Source organism: Tamandua tetradactyla, chromosome 15 (genome assembly GCF_023851605.1).
Source record: "Tamandua tetradactyla isolate mTamTet1 chromosome 15, mTamTet1.pri, whole genome shotgun sequence".
Taxonomy (NCBI): Eukaryota; Metazoa; Chordata; class Mammalia; order Pilosa; family Myrmecophagidae; genus Tamandua; species Tamandua tetradactyla.
The window spans coordinates 1,583,016-1,594,718 of record NC_135341.1 but is presented as its reverse complement, the minus strand read 5'-3'; the positions used below and the strand labels follow the sequence as shown (position 1 = coordinate 1,594,718).

Below are 11,703 nucleotides of genomic sequence, written 5' to 3'. Positions count from 1 at the left end.
TCTCCCATTGTGTAGGCTGTCTTTCTACTTTCTTGATGAAGTTCTTTGATGCACAAAGGTGTTTAATTTTGAGGGGCTCCCATTTATTTATTTCTTTCTTCAGTGCTCTTGCTTTAGGTTTAAGGTCCGTAAAACCACCTCCAATTGTAAAATTCATAAGATATCTCCCAATATTTTCCTCTAACTGTTTATGGTCTTAGACCTAATGTTTAGATCTTTGATCAATTTTGAGTTAACTTTTGTATAGGGTGTGAGATATGGGTCCTCTTTCATTCTTTTGCATATGGATATCCAGTCCTCTAGGCACCATTTATTGAAGAGACTGTTCTGTCCCAGGTGAGTTGGCTTGACTGCCTTATCAAAGATTGAATGTCCATAGATGAGAGGGTCTATATCTGAGCACTCTACTCGATTCCATTGGTCGATATATCTATCTTTATGCCAATACCATACTGTTTTGAACTCTGTTGCTTCATAATATGCCTTCAAGTCCAGCAGCGCAAGACCTCCAGCTTTGTTTTTTTTCCTCAAGATACTTTTAGCAATTTGGGGCACACTGCCCTTCCAGATAAATTTGCTTATTGGTTTTTCTATTTCTGAAAAATAAGTTGTTGGGATTTTGATTGGCATTGCATTGAATATGTAAATCAATTTAGGTAGGATTGACATCTTAACTATATTTAGTCTTCCAATCCATGAACACGGTATGCCCTTCCATCTATTTCGGTCTTCTGTGATTTCTTTTAACAGTTTTTTGTAGCTTTCTTTGTATAGGTCTTTTTTTCTCTTTAGTTAAATTTATTCCTAAGTATTTTATTCTTTTAGTTGCAATTATAAATGGAATTCGTTTCTTGATTTCCCCCTCTGCTTGTTCATTGCTAGTGTATAGAAACACTACAGATTTTTGAATGTTGATCTTGTAACCTGCTACTTTGCTGTACTCATTTATTAGCTCTAGTAGTTTTGTTGTGGATTTTTCCGGGTTTTCGACGTATAGTATCATATCGTCTGCAAACAGTGATAGTTTTACTTCTTCCTTTCCAATTTTGATGCCTTGTATTTCTTTTTCTTGTCTAATTGCTCTTGCTAGAAACTCCAGCATGATGTTGAATAATAGTGGTGATAATGGACATCCTTGTCTTGTTCCTGACCTTAGGGCGAAAGTTTTCAATTTTTCCCCATTGAGGATGATATTAGCTGTGGGTTTTTCATATATTTCCTCTATCATTTTAAGGAAGTTCCCTTGTATTCCTATCCTTTGAAGTGTTTTCAACAGGAAAGGATGTTGAATCTTGTCAAATGCCTTCTCTGCATCCATTGAGATGATCATGTGATTTTTCTGCTTTGATTTGTTGATGGGTGTATTACTTTAATTGATTTTCTTATGTTGAACCATCCTTGCATTCCTGGGATGAATCCTACTTGGTCATGATGTATAATTCTTTTAATGTGTTGCTGGATTCGATTTGCTAGAATTGTGTTTAGGATTTTTGCATCTATATTCATTAGATAGATTGGTCTGTAGTTTTCTTTTTTTGTAATATCTTTGCCTGGTTTTGGTATGAGGGTGATGTGGGCTTCATAGAATGAATTAGGTAGCTTTCCCTCCACTTCAATTTTTTTTAAGAGTTTGAGCAGAGTTGGTACTAATTCTTTCTGGAATGTTTGGTAGAATTCACATGTGAAGCCATCTGGTCCTGGACTTTTCTTTTTGGGAAGCTTTTGAATGACTGATTCAATTTCTTTACTTGTGATTGGTTTGTTGAGGTCATCTATTTCTTCTTGAGTCAAAGTTGGTTGTTTATGCCTTTCTAGGAACTTGTCCATTTCATCTACATTGTTGCATTTATTAGCATAAAGTTGTTCATATTATCCTGTTATTACCTCCTTTATTTCTGTGAGGTCCGTGGTTATGTCTCCTCTTCCATTTCTGATCTTATTTATTTGCATCCTCTCTCTTCTTCTTTTTGTCAATCTTGCTAAGGGCCCATCAATCTTGTTGATTTTCTCATAGAACCAACTTCTGGTCTTATTGATTTTCTCTATTGTTTTCATGTTCCCAATTTCATTTATTTCTGCTCTAATCTTTGTTATTTCTTTCCTTTTGCTTGCTTTGAGGTTAGTTTGCTGTTCTTTCTCCATGTCTTCCACGTGGACAGTTAATTCCCGAAATTTTGCCCTTTCTTCTTTTCTGATATAGGCATTTAGGGCAATAAATTTCCCTCTTAGCACTGCTTTTGCTATGTCCCATAGGTTTTAATATGTTGTGTTTTCATTTTCATTCACCTCGAGATATTTGCTAATTTCTCTTGTAATTTCTTACTTGACCCACTGATTGTTTAAGAGTGTGTTTTTGAGCCTCCACGTATTTGTGAATTTTCTGGCACTCTACCTATCATTGATTTCCAACTTCATTCCTTTATGATCTGAGAAAGTGTTGTGTATGATTTCAATCTTTTTAAATCTGTTGAGACTTGCTTTGTGACCCAGCATATGGTCTATCTTTGAAAATGATCTATGAGCACTTGAGAAAACGGTGTATCCTGCTGTTGTGGGGTATAATGTCCTATAAATGTCTGTTAAGTCTAGCTCATTTATTGTAATATTTAAATTCTCAGTTTCTTTATTGATCCTCTGTCTAGATGTTCTGTCCATTGATGAGAGTGGCGAATTGAAGTCTCCAACTATTATGGTATATGTGTCTGTTTCCCTTTTCAGTGTTTGCAGTGAATTCCTCACGTATTTTGGGGCATTCTGGTTTGGTGCATAAATATTTATGATTGTTATGTCTTCTTGTTTAATTGATGCTTTTATTAGTAGATAGTGTCCTTGTTTTTCTCTTCTAACTGTTTTACATTTGAAGTCTAATTTGTTGGATATTAGTATAGCTACTCCTGCTCTTTTGTGGTTGTTATTTGCATGAAATATCTTTTTACAACCTTTCACTTTCAATCTATGTTTATCTTTGGGTCTAAGATGTGTTTCCTGTGGACAGCATATAGAAGGATCCTGTTTTTAAATCCATTCTGCCAGTCTATGTCTTTTGATTGGGGAGTTCAGTGCATTAACATTTAGTGTTATTACTGTTTGGGTAATACTTTCCTTTACCATTTTGCCTTTTGTATTATATATATCATATCTGATTTTCTTTCTTTGTACACTCTTCTCCATACCTCTCTCTTCTGTCTTTTTGTATCTGACTCTAGTGCTCCCTTTAGTATTTCTTGCAGAGCTGGTCTCTTGGTCACAAATTCTCTCAGTGACTTTTTGTCTGAAAATGTTTTAATTTCTCCCTCATTTTTGAAGGACAATTTTGCTGGATATAGAAGTCTTGGTTGGTAGTTTTTCTCTTTTAGTAATTTAAATATATCATCACCCTGTCTTCTAGCTTCCATGGTTTCTGCTGCGAAATCTACACATAGTCTTATTGGGTTTCCCTTGTATGTGATGGATTGTTTTTCTCTTGCTGCTTTCAAGATCCTCTCTTTCTCTTTGACCTCTGACATTCTAACCAGTAAGTGTCTTGGAGAACACCTATTTGGATCCATTCTCTTTGGGGTGCGCTGCACTTCTTGTATCTGTAATTTTAGGTCTTTCATAAGAGTTGGGAAATTTTCAGTGATAATTTCTTCCATTAGTTTCTCTCCTCCTTTTCCCTTCTCTTCTCCTTCTGGGATACCCACAACACGTATATTTGTGCGCTTCATATTATCTTTCATTTCCCTGAGTCTCTGCTCAAAATTTTCCATTGTTTTCCCTATAGTTTCTGTTTCTTTTTGGATTTCAGATGTTCCATCCTCCAGTTCACTAATTCTAACCTCTGTCTCTTGAAATCTACCATTGTAGGTTTCCATTTTTTTTCATCTCTTCTACTGTATCTTTCATTCCTATAAGTTCTGTGATTTGTTTTTTCAGACTTTCCATTTCTTCTTTTTGTTCATCGTATGCCTTCTTCATGTCCTCCCTCAATTTATTGATTTGGTTTTTGAAGAGGTCTTCCATTTCTGTTCGTATATTCAGAATTAGTTTTCTCAGCTCCTGTATCTCATTTGAGCTATTGGTTTTTTCCTTTGGGCCATATCTTCAATTTTCCTGGTGTGATTTGTTATTTTTTGCTGGCATCTGGGCATTTAATCAGATTTCCCTGAGTGTGGGACCCAGCAGGTTGAAAGACTTTCCTGTGAAGTCTCTGGACTCTGTTTTTCTTATTCTGCCCAGTATGTGGTGCTTGTCTGTCTGCGGGTCACACCAGCAAAAGGTGTTGTGGCTCCTTTAACTTTGGAAGTCTCTGGCTGCTGGGTGTGTGGTGGAGACAGAGGAAAGGTTGTAGGTTGGTTTTAATGGCTTCAAATTGTGAAGTCCTGGGATCTGAATTCTTTGAGAGAGGGAATCCACCTGAGTTGCATTTCACCCCTCCTGCAGGATAGGTTCAGGTGGTAGAGAAAACTGAAAGCAGCCTGTTTCTGCATTTGGGGTAGGTGCAACCTGTGTAATCCCAGCGCTGAGCCCAGAGGCAACCAAGCCCCTGTAGAAACAGCACAGAAGTCTGCGTTTCACCCCCTTTCCTCTTTTTCAGTTAGCCCAATAGGCGACTTCCACCTTGATCAGCTTCACCTGAGCTTAGGGCCTATTTTTAGTAATCAGAAGTTGTTCATTAATGCCACTATTGTTGTTAGGTTGGGCTCAGTCTCTACTAATGTTGGAGACTCTTTCCTTTCCCTCTGGGAAGTCACCTGTGGGGGAGGGGTGTTGGCCACCACGGCTTGGGGAACTGCTGATCCAAGGCTCCCAGCCAGCCCAGGAAGCCACGTGTGTGGGAGGGTCTCCAGTTGCCGTGCGCCACAGCTTTGGAAACCACTGATCTGAGGCTCCCAGCCGGCCCGGGAAGCCGCGTGTGGGAGGGGTTCTGGTCGCCAGCTGCCACAGCTTGGGGAACTGCTGATCCGAGGCTCCCAGCCGGCCCAGGAAGGAGGGCAGGAGGGACTCCGGCCACCAGCCGCCATGGCCTGGGGAAGCACGCGCCGCTCGGGGACCTCACCGCAGCGGAGTCTCTTAGCCAGTCCAACCGGTCCAGACTGGGTTACACTGTGTATCTGGTCTCTGTTGTGACTCTGGTAGCTGTTTTGTACTGTTTCTAGTTATTTAGTAGTTGTTCTGGAGGAGGAACTAAGACGCGCGCACCTTACTAAGCCGCCATCTTCTCTGGAACTATCTGTGAACATTTTAATCTTTGATTTCTCTGATATCTGCTATTTTTCTATTTATTCTTTCAAATTCCTCTTTATGCTCTTCTAGAGTCTTTTTTTAATTTTTAATTTTTTTTAAAACAAAACAACATATAAACATGAACATTCTTGCCATATGATCATTCCATTCTTGGTATATAACAATAACTCACAGTACATCATCACAGAGTTGTATATTCATCAGCACAATCACCTCTCAGAATATTTTCATCAATCCAGAAAAAAAAATAAAAAGAAAAAAGAAAAAAAAATGGTACATACCATACCCCCTCCCCCTCCCCCTCATTGATCACCAGCATTTCAATCTACAAATTTATTTTAACATTTGTTCCCCCTATTATTAATCTATTTTTAATCCATATGTTTTACTCATCTGTCATTAAGGTAGATAAAAGATAAAAGGAGCATCAGACACAAGGTTTTCACAATCACACAGTCGTATTGCAAAAACTATACCATTATACACTCATCTTCAAGAAACATGGCTACTGTAACACAGCTCTACGTTTTCAGGCACTTTCCTCCAGCCTCTCCATTACACCTTAACTAAAAAGGTGATATCTATATAATGCATAAGAATAACCTCCAGGATAACCTCTCAACTCTGTTTGGAATCTCTCAGTCATTTACATTTTATTTTGTCTCATTTCACTCTTCCCCCTTTTGATCAAGACAGTTTTCTCAATTCCCTGATGCTGAGTCCCAGGTCATTCTAGGATTTCTGTCCCACATTGCCAGGAAGGTCTATACCCCTGGGAGTAATGTCCCACATAGAGAGGGAGAGGGCAGCGAGTTTGCTTGTCATGTTGGCAGAGAGAGAGAGGCCACATCTGAGCAACAGAAAAGGTTCTCTGGTGCGACTCTTATGCCTCATTTTAAGTAGGCTTAGCCTATCCTTTGTGGGGGTAAGTTTCATATGAACAAATCCCAAGATTGGGGACTCAGCCCATTGCTTTGGTTATCCCTACTGCTTGTGAGAATATCAGGAATTCTCCGCATAGGGAAGTTGAACTTTCCCCTTTTCTTTCCATTCCCCCCAGGGGACTTTGTAAATACTTTTTTTTTTTTGGAAAGAAGGAAAGACAAACAGAAAGATGAAAAGAAGGAAGGAAGGAAGGGAGGGAGGGAGGCAATAAGCGATGGATGGAGGGAGGAAAGAATGAACATGTGAAAAAGAGAATAAAGTAATAATGACATACAAACAAAGTAGAGAATCACTGCCCAGAGATTTTACATATAAACACATACACAGGGATGGGTTTTCAGATCAAATCCTGTAGGAAATGAGATACAATGTCCATTTTTATTTCTCACTGAGCACTGTAAAAGTGATGGATTCATCAAATTATTCATTTTCAGTTAAGAGTGGCTTTTCCCAAAATATGTAAAACAAGAGGCTTCAGAATTTCTAGAGAAATATACAGGCAAATAAGTTTTCACCATTACAAATCAGACTTAAAATGGACTCTGAAAAGTCGAAATTTTTTTCTATCCTAAAGCAAATTTTTGTGTAATGATGAAATTCCTTTTTCTTTTTTGTAAAAGGGGAATTTAATAAGTAGCTAGCTTACAGTTATAAAGCTGAAATAATGATGAAATTCTTAATCAACAAATATGCAACCAGGGCAGGCCACAGTGGCTCAGCAGGCAGAATTCTTGCCTGCCATGCTGGAAACCCAGGTTCAATTCCCATTGCCTGCTCATGCAAAAAAAAAAAAAAATTTACAACCAGAGTTCACAGTGGTGGTGCTCTTGGATGGTCATTGCTGAGGCACTGATAAATGTCTCATAAATACAAAAATAACATGAGAGTGACTCCAGGGGGCACAAGACTAGGTAACAAGACTATTTTAAGACTCACACCAAAATCAATGTCTACTTTTACTAGCTTACCTACAACTGAGATGTTGGCAAGGTAAACAAGTTACTATAAAGAGTGAAAGTACTGCTAGAAAATGCCCTCAAGAATTGGAGAATATAATCATTCAAGCCCCCAAACTAAGCTCACTTTCAACTTTGTTCAGTCATCCAGAAAGAACTCCCTCAGAAACTACAGTGTTTCTGTAATATCAGTGACACTGTAATATCAAGTACAATGCAGAAACTTCAAAACTCCATTGAGATCACAAAAGCAAAGATTTGTTCAAAAGAGCTGTAAAAGAATTAGTAATCATGAAAGAATAAATCAAGGTTACATGTTATTACAGGCTAAATTGGGTTACAGATTACACATGCCTTCCAAGTTTAAATGAGAGGCACAACTTTATAAAAGCTGTAGTTACTGAGAAGAGTTGGAAAACTAAGTACAAAAAGAACAAAGAGAAACTTGGCATGAAACACCTGAAAATCTTCTGAATGCTTTTAGTCTTGCTCAACCTCAATTCTGTCTAATAAAATATTTTCTTCCCATTGGATTTGAAAATAGGCATGCTGACATTCCCATTGGTAATGATTACATATATACCTCTTCTGTTTTGGTTTTCTTAGGACTCTCTTCTTTATGAGGTGAGGACTTCCTCTTGACTCCTACTATTGGATTAGGTATTTTTGTTGCTGCATTTCCTGAAGGTCTAGGTGGCTGGTTTACCAGACGTGTTGAAGAAACAACTCTGGAGACCGTAGGCTTTGGTGGTGGAGAAATGGCTGGCTGTGTGGCAGTTTGAGGAATGCTTTCACTTGATGTACCCCCTGAGCTTTCACTGGAATTTACTTGTGGTGCAGATATGTCAGTAGCTTGTGTGTTGGTCACAGATGCTGCTGTTACAGCTGGAGCAGGACTGTTTCTGCCCTGAGAGCTGCCAGAACTATTCAATGGACTGGTCTTCATAGCACTAGTAGGTGAAGGCACAGACATGCTGTTATCACTGTCCATAGACAAGTCGAGGTTGCTGTCATTCAGGGCTGTCAATTTGACACCTTCTGTTGAATGTTTTTTCTTTTTCTGAAGCACATGATTAGGTAGTAGTTGATGGAGTTGCTTTTTTTTACATGCATTGCAGCAATTTTCATATCCACCTCAAACATCTTGCTGTTTATTGCTTGCCTATAAACTGTATCTGTGAAAGACTGAATATAGGTGAGATCAACACTGAGGTTTTCAGAGTTTTCTGTTTTTTTAAACACTAACCCAATCACCCACATGGTATGAAATTCTTCCTTGTCAGGATTTTCTTTGGGAGCTGGAAATGACTGGGGATTCACATGAGCCAGTGTAATAAATTCATTCTTCTCCAAGCTTCCAACCAGGATTCGGATTTTTGATTCGACCAAGCCCACCCATTCTAGGTGCTGTTTTTCTGTTGGTGCACTTGCTAGAAGTACAATATAATGCTTGTACTTTTGAAAGAAGTTTGGAGCTTCAAAAAGTTTGGACCACTCTGCCTTACTCAGCAAAATTTCATCTGTGATAGCAAGACCTTGTTTAAACTCCTCAACCATGACCATCCATGTTGAAACTGACACATTGTACATGGAGTTCTGCTGTGGGTATGCTGGTGTAATTATAGGCATAAGATGGTACCTATCACTGGGGTTTACCCTTGGGTCCCATACAGGCAAATTAAGATTGCATTCTTCAGGCTGTTTCAAAAGCACTGGATTTGGCCATTCCCATTTAGAAAATACCAAGAAAAAATTATGTACAAGAGTTAATGCTATTGCATTTGGATAAAGCTGGCAAGTTCTTGCTACTAGCATAGCCCAGGAAACACCACTGAGGAAACCTAATATATTGGAATAGATGTTGTGGCATTTGGCCCACAGTTTGATAGCTCTCAGAGTTAACCTGAAGTTGTCAATGTTTGGTACTAGATGTAAAATTTCATCGGTTACCCTGCAACCATTAAGACTTCTTATGCATCTTATATCTAAATTTTTCAGCAGGCTGTCATCTTGTAGGTCCAAATCTTCTGGAATAGTCTGCAGTGCTAATCTTGCAAACAAAATATCAATCTCTATCCCATCAAAACGTAGTTTGATAACCGGTACAAATGCCTCTTCAACAGCTCTTAAATCTTTTACTTCTACCTGTAATTTCAATTTATCATAGAATGAGGTGAAAAAGTCACTTCGATCAACATGTCTTGGTGCAACACACAGCGCATCAATATCGGCACCTTTTGTGTGTACTCCTAATCCATAAGATCCAAATGTAAAAATTTTTCCTCCAACATTTTCAATTACAGATTGTGGGAGATTCTTGCTTTCATTGATTTCTCGTATCCACTCTTTTACCAGGTTATTTAATTTTCCCAAAATTAAAATCCTGCGCTGCAGTTCCTCTTCCTCTTCAAAAACCCCAAAAGGCTTCAGAGTCTCAATCAGCTTCTGGGTAAGTATGCAGTCAGTCTCCTTCGGGGCTGCTAAGCTGATAGGAGAGGTAATGCCATAGTGCTTCTGTGGTGGCTGTGTTGGCTGTGATCCCTGCATTGTAACTGGAAACGGCATCGTCTCCTGTGTCTCCTGCACCGGCACCGCCCAGTCACTCCCCCCCCCCCCCACAACCACCACTGCTGCCGCCCTGGGCATAATCCACTGAGGCGGGAGGGAAGGGGACGCCTGCCTCAGCCCTGGTTCCAACCCTGCTCCTGCACCCACTCCCGCCGCTTTATGTAAATACTTTTTTATTCATTGTTTGAATCACTCTGGGATTTATCGGGGCATCAGTCTAGACAAACCTACAAAATCTCATGCCCTACTCAAGGTTCCATGTACTTATGGTTTTCAATTAAGCTGACAACATAAGTTACGTTAGAAAATGCACTAGTCACAATGTAAATTTTGTACCAATAAACATTTTTTGCTTTAGCCTCACACATAAGTTAAAGTTTTTAAAAGGTGATATCTATTTATTGTGCAAGAATAACCTCCAGGATAACCTCTCAACTCTTTGGAATCTCTCAGCCATTGACACTTTATTTTGTCTCATTTCTCTCTTCCCCTGTTAGGTCAAGAAGGTTCTCTCAATCCCTTGGCACTGAGTCCCAGCCTAGGCAGCATTTATTGAAGAGACTGTTCTGTCCCAGGTGAGTTGGCTTAACTGTCTTATCACAGATCAATTGTCCATAGATGAGAGGGTCTATATTTGAACACTCTATTCGATTCCATTGGTCAGTGTATCTATCTTTATGCCAGTACCATGCTGTTTTGACCACTGTAGCTTCATAATATGCCTTAAAGTCTGGTAGTGTGAGACCTCCAACTTCATTTTTTTTCTCAGGATACTTTTAGCTATTGGGGCGCCCTGCCCTTCCACATAAATTTGGTTCTTGGTTTTTCTATTTCTGAAAAGTAAGTTTTTTGTATTTTAATTGGTATTGCATTGAATGAATTTAGGTAGAATTGACATCTTAACTACATTTAGCCTTCTAATCCATGAACATGGTATGCCCTTCCATTTATTTCAGTCCTTTGTGATTTCTTTTAACAATTTCTTGTAGTTTTTCTTTTGTACAGGTCTTTTGTATCTTTAGTTAAATTTTTCCTAAATATTTCATTCTTTTGTTTGCAGTTGTAAATGGAATTTTTTTCTTGATTTCCCCCTCAGATTGCTCATTACTAGTGTATAGAAACACTACAGATTTTTGAGTGTTTATCTTGTAACCTGCCACTTTGCTGTACTTGTTTATTAGCTCCAGTAGTTTTGCTGTAGATTTTTCAGGGTTTTCAACATATAGTATCATATCCTCTGCAAACAGTGAGAGTTTTACTTCTTCCTTTCCTATCTTGATGCCTCGTATTTCTTTTTCTTGTCTAATTGCTCTGGCCAGAACTTCCAATACAATGTTGAATAATAGTGGTGATAGTAGACATTCTTATCTTTTTCCTGATCTTAGGGGGAAAGTTTTCAGTTTTTCCCCATTGAGGATGATGTTAGCTGTGGGTGTTTCATATATTCCCTTTATCATGTTGAGGAAGTTCTCTTTGTTGTGTTTGAAGTGTTTTCAACAAGAAAGGATGTTGAATTTTGTCAAATGCATTTTTTACATCAATCAAGATGATCATATAGTTTTTCTGCTTTGATTTGTTGATATGATGTATTATATTAATTGATTTTCTTATGTTGAACCATCCTTGCATAACTGGGATGAATCCTCCATGGTATGATGTATAATTCTTTTACTGTGTTGTTGTATTCAATTTGATAGAATTTTGTTGAGGATTTTTGCATCTATATTCATTAGAGAGATTGGTCTGTGGTTTTCTTTTTTTGTACTATCTTTGTCTGGCTTTGGTATGAGAGGGTGATGTTAGCTTCATAGAATGAGTTAGGTAGCTTTCCCTCCTCTTCAATTTCTTTTGAAGAATTTGAGCAGGATTGATACTAATTCTTTCTTGATTGTTTGGAAGAATTCACATGTAAAACCATCTGGTCCTGGACTTTTCTTTTTGGGGAGCTTCTTAATGACTGATTCAATTTCTTTACTTGTGATTGGACTGTTCAGGTCATCTATTTCTT

General features: G+C 38.4%; 1 pseudogene; it reads right to left on the bottom strand.

Moving 5' to 3' along the window:
- Positions 1-7,435: 7,435 nt before the first annotated feature.
- LOC143657834 (poly(A) polymerase alpha pseudogene) lies at positions 7,436-9,695 on the bottom strand (annotated as a pseudogene).
- Positions 9,696-11,703: the final 2,008 nt, after the last annotated feature.